This window comes from Hoplias malabaricus, chromosome 3 (assembly GCF_029633855.1).
Source record: "Hoplias malabaricus isolate fHopMal1 chromosome 3, fHopMal1.hap1, whole genome shotgun sequence".
Taxonomy (NCBI): Eukaryota; Metazoa; Chordata; class Actinopteri; order Characiformes; family Erythrinidae; genus Hoplias; species Hoplias malabaricus.
This window is the reverse complement of record NC_089802.1, coordinates 1581558-1587031: the sequence shown is the minus strand read 5'-3', so window position 1 is coordinate 1587031 and position 5474 is coordinate 1581558.

Below are 5474 nucleotides of genomic sequence, written 5' to 3'. Positions count from 1 at the left end.
AAGTGATTCTGGACCCGGGCGGCATGGTGGCGCAGCAGGTAGGTGTCGCAGTCACACAGCTCCAGGGGCCTGGAGGTTGTGGGTTCGATTCCCGCTCCGGGTGACTGTCTGTGAGGAGTGTAGTGTGTTCTCCCTGTGTCTGCGTGGGTTTCCTCCGGGTGACTGTCTGTGAGGAGTGTGGTGTGTTCTCCCTTTGTCTGCGTGGGTTTCCTCCGGGTGACTGTCTGTGAGGAGTGTGGTGTGTTCTCCCTGTGTCTGCGTGGGTTTCCTCCGGGTGACTGTCTGTGAGGAGTGTGGTGTGTTCTCCCTGTGTCTGCGTGGGTTTCCTCCGGGTGACTGTCTGTGAGGAGTGTGGTGTGTTCTCCCTGTGTCTGCGCGGGTTTCCTCCAGGTGACTGTCTGTGAGGAGTGTAGTGTGTTCTCCCTGTGTCTGCGTGGGTTTCCTCCGGGTGACTGTCTGTGAGGAGTGTGGTGTGTTCTCCCTGTGTCTGTGCGGGTTTCCTCCGGGTGACTGTCTGTGAGGAGTGTGGTGTGTTCTCCCTGTGTCTGTGTGGGTTTCCTCCGGGTGACTGTCTGTGAGGAGTGTGGTGTGTTCTCTCTGTCTGCGTGGGTTTCCTCCGGGTGACTGTCTGTGAGGAGTGTGGTGTGTTCTCCCTGTGTCTTTGTGGGTTTCCTCCGGGTGACTGTCTGTGAGGAGTGTGGTGTGTTCTCCCTGTGTCTGTGTGGGTTTCCTCCGGGTGACTGTCTGTGAGGAGTGTGGTGTGTTCTCTCTGTCTGCGTGGGTTTCCTCCGGGTGACTGTCTGTGAGGAGTGTGGTGTGTTCTCCCTGTGTCTGTGTGGGTTTCCTCTGGGTGACTGTCTGTGAGGAGTGTGGTGTTTTCTCCCTGTGTCTTTGTGGGTTTCCTCCGGGTGACTGTCTGTGAGGAGTGTGGTGTGTTCTCCCCGTGTCTGCGCGGGTTTCCTCCGGGTGACTGTCTGTGAGGAGTGTGGTGTGTTCTCCCTGTGTCTGTGTGGGTTTCCTCCGGGTGACTGTCTGTGAGGAATGTGGTGTGTTCTCCCTGTGTCTGCGTGGGTTTCCTCCGGGTGACTGTCTGTGAGGAGTGTGGTGTGTTCTCCCTGTGTCTGCGTGGGTTTCCTCCGGGTGCTCCGGTTTCCTCCCACAGTCCAAAAACACACGTTGGTAGGTGGATTGGCGTCTCAAAAGTGTCCGTAGGTGTGAGTGTGTGTGTGTGTGTGTGTAGCCCTGTTAAGGACTGGTGCCCCCTCCAGGGTGTATTCCCGCCTTGCGCCCAATGATTCCAGGTAGGCTCTGGACCCACCGTGACCCTGAACTGGAAAAGGGTTACAGATAATGAATGAATGAATGAATGAATGATTCTGGACCGGAGGAATAGTTCTGTAAGAATATCTCACTCTCTGCTCACGGGTAAAACATTGTCCAGTCTGTTTAATAAAAATGACTACAATACACTTTCATGCTGATGCACAGACAGCTGGATTCAGTAATGAACACACACACACACACACACACTGCTCCCTCTCTGAAATTAGCAGCTCCAGTATGAAGAAAAGAGCATTTTCCATTTGACAAAATCACCTAATTTACTTAAGCTGAAAAGTGGCGAGACAGAGCGGGAGAGAAACAGATGAGAGTGGTAAAAAAATCAGTAAATGAAAATTCTTTTCTCCTCCTTTCTCTGCCTCCTCTTACAGTGCCATTTTGTGATTTTTCTTGTCATTGATTTTTTTTTTTTTGGCTGCGGTTTATTAATAAAGCGCATGAAAGGCCCTGAGAGCAGGGGAAGGTTATTTCAAAGACCACCAGGAGCTTAATCGCCTCTGATGAAGAGAGTGAATGAATGAATGGAAAAGAGGGGGGCACTCAAATCACGTATTGACTCCAGAATCAATGGCGGCTCCGTCTGCCTCTGTTCATTTGGAGGCGTTTAAATTGGACACCAGAAAGGCCTCCTTTTCTCTCCCACTTTACAAATCCGTACGCCTCCTCCGGCACGTGCAGGGAAAATTCATTCCCGTTGTCAACATGTGTAAATTCACTCCGTTCACCGCTGAGGCTTTATTGACACGAACACAGGGCGTCAAACACGGACACAACGTCATGTAAAACCCCCTCAACACACACATGTGATAACACACCCACATAAAGCACGGGAATACGTTATTTGGGCATTAGTGTTGAAACTGTAGACCTCTTGAGGCATTGTTGGCTGGTATTTAGGAGTTACTGGGCTGTAGTAATGAAAATATAACACTGAAAGTTTAGACATTTTGTCTGCAATATCATTCACTATCACTGTCGTGGTGGGTCTGGAGTACACCTCAGGGTCCATCACAGGGCACCACACACTCACCCACTGAAGCACCCGGAGGAAAGCCACGCAGACACAGAGAGAACACACCACACTCCTCACAGACAGTCACCCGAAGGAAACCCACGCAGACACAGAGAGAACACACCACACTCCTCACAGACAGTCACCCGGAGGAAACCCACACAGACACAGAGAGAACACACCACACTCCTCACAGTCAGTCACCCGGAGGAAACCCACACAGACACAGAGAGAACAGACCACACTCCTCACAGACAGTCACCCGGAGGAAACCCACACAGACACAGGGAGAACACACCACACTCATCACAGACAGTCACCCGGAGGAAACCCACACAGACACAGAGAGAACAGACCACACTCCTCACAGACAGTCACCCGGAGGAAACCCACGCAGACACAGAGAGAACACACCACACTCCTCACAGACAGTCACCCGAAGGAAACCCACGCAGACACAGAGAGAACACACCACACTCCTCACAGACAGTCACCCGGAGGAAACCCACGCAGACACAGAGAGAACACACCACACTCCTCACAGTCAGTCACCCGGAGGAAACCCACACAGACACAGAGAGAACAGACCACACTCCTCACAGACAGTCACCCGGAGGAAACCCACACAGACACAGGGAGAACACACCACACTCATCACAGACAGTCACCCGGAGTAAACCCACGCAGACACAGAGAGAACACAACACACTCCTCACAGTCAGTAAGCCAAGGTGGGATTGAACCCACAATCCCAAGGCCCATGAGCTGTGTGGCAGGGAGATATTTTATTATTATTATTATTATTATTATTATAAGGCCGTAGTTTTAAAATAGCTGTAATTTTTGATTAATTGGAATTTATTTCTTTTGGAATGTACTCATAACTTGCATGGTACTTTTCTGTTTTCCCCTAAATATTTTATAGTCTTTAAATTAAAATAAAAAACAAGTCTTAGGATCAAGCAGAAGCTAAAACAATCCATTTTATTCACTTGGTCAAAACATGCACAAAACACATGCCCATAAAAAAACACTGACCAGGAAATCTGCCCCTAGTTTTGGTCACAGCAAAACACAGGATACAATACAGTCTGTATCCACATATTGCACCAGAAACAAAGATTAAATAGGTACATTTTATATATTTAAAAAAAGAGTTAAACAATGTAAACACAGGAAAAGTGCCAAGTACAAGAACCAGAAAATAACTGAAGCAGCAAGCCTAGGGTTTAAAGGGTTAATCGCCATTCAGGTCATTTCTATATCAAGGTTCCTTCAGGTTCTAAGTGGGTTCCTTCCGACCCACAGCTCTGTGAAGAAGTAAGTGTTCAGCTTCAGTAAATTCGCCTGATTCTACTCAGCAACAAATCACAGAGGTCTTTCTCAGATCGACACCTGATTTATTTATTTATTACACGATATCTGCCCGTAAACTCTGATAATCCCTGGTCTATCGATGAGATTTGTCAATCCACACACACATTAGAGTCCTGTCTGTCTGTCTACAGTGTCCATTTATGGGCTTTTATTTTATTATATAGTTCTCAACACGGTTACTACTGCATCTGAGTAAAATCCTGGCTAACCCTCATGCTAACACACCACATACACTTCAGCACATACGGAGTTAACAAGCTGAGCATCTGGGGTTAATCTACAGCAGACAGTGAATAAAAAACACATCACAGACCACACTGCTATGCAGAAGCATGTCACCCAGGACTGCGCACGGTAATTACATCTGGTGTAATTATATTTATTAATAGCCAAATAATGATATTAGACTCATGAGGCCAGACGTACATTTTCTGACATCTTTCCACTCCATTCCCACGCACATATGCTATTGTGAAGAATCATCCGTTAATAAGTTAAAGCTCTAAATTAGTATTAATTTTCCTCCTACAGCTTTGAATGTAACATAATTAAGTTCAGTAGTTAATTTAGCTGTTGTCATTTTATCATCTAGAGAGTCCCAGACAAATAATGAACAGTTTCATTAGCGCCGCTGTCATATTTCAGCAAACAGAAAATAGAGAACATACATCTGCTTTTGTCCATCTTTTTTTTTTAACATTTCAAAGAATTACACAAATAAGATTTTGATTATATTTTATATAAAAAGTCTAAAAAGTGTTTAATGATGAAAATCATATACGTTTAAAGAGACATAATAAAGTGTGCATCTGGAGTCCACCAGCCCACACACTGTGAAAAACGACCACCCGGAAAACAGAGCCGTCTGCAGACGTGAATCTTCTCTACGCCTGAGGTCAAGTGCAGAGGCTTTGGAATGGCCCCGCTCCCTCGTCTGAGTCTGTCCAATCACAGCGCTGGACCCGTGTTTATGTGAGAGCGCAAAGACGAGGTTAAACTCAGCAAAACAGACACAACGAGCGCGGAGAAATAAGAGCACTGAGTAAAAACGGAGAAGAAAGAGAACAGAGTGAAAACGGCTAAAAACCAGAGCTTCTGCTCCTCGCTCCTCACTGCTGTGCGCTCGGGGTCGGGGTGAACAGCGAGCGGCTCATTATCATTTAAAGGAACAGGTGCTGTCCAATTCTACCCAAGTTGAAAGTGTTGGAAGTGCGCACTCTGTATAAACACAGCTTCAGAGTAAACTGAGGAACACCGTGCTGCAGGTCATCGTTCAGGAGGCTACGTGACACTTACAGAATCCTTTCATTAAACCTAATATAATCCTGCGTAATCGTCTACACAGGCATATTCCAACAAGTGTCAGTCGTCAGTAGGGGGTGTAGGTCTCTGTTAAACTAATCCAGGTGGATCTTGTCATGACTTCTCTATTTTACAAATATGTATGCATCAGCAGCAGTAGATTGTTGTGGTTTTTGAGTTCCTAGACACCACTGGGATTGGAAAAGAAGAATAATCCATGTCTAATCCATCCCTCAGCGTTCCTCTGTGTCTGAAGAACTAAACCCTGTAGCAAGGAAACAGTGTCCATTCACATGAGCTTGGTCTCAGTAACGGCACCTGTGATCCACGTAAATATCTTCCAGGTAGCAGATGCTTCTCTTGCACTGAACTGAACCTTCCACCCTTGCAGGGTGATGGTTATCCACTCTGCTGTCCAACCTTTACTGTCACATAGTTCCTG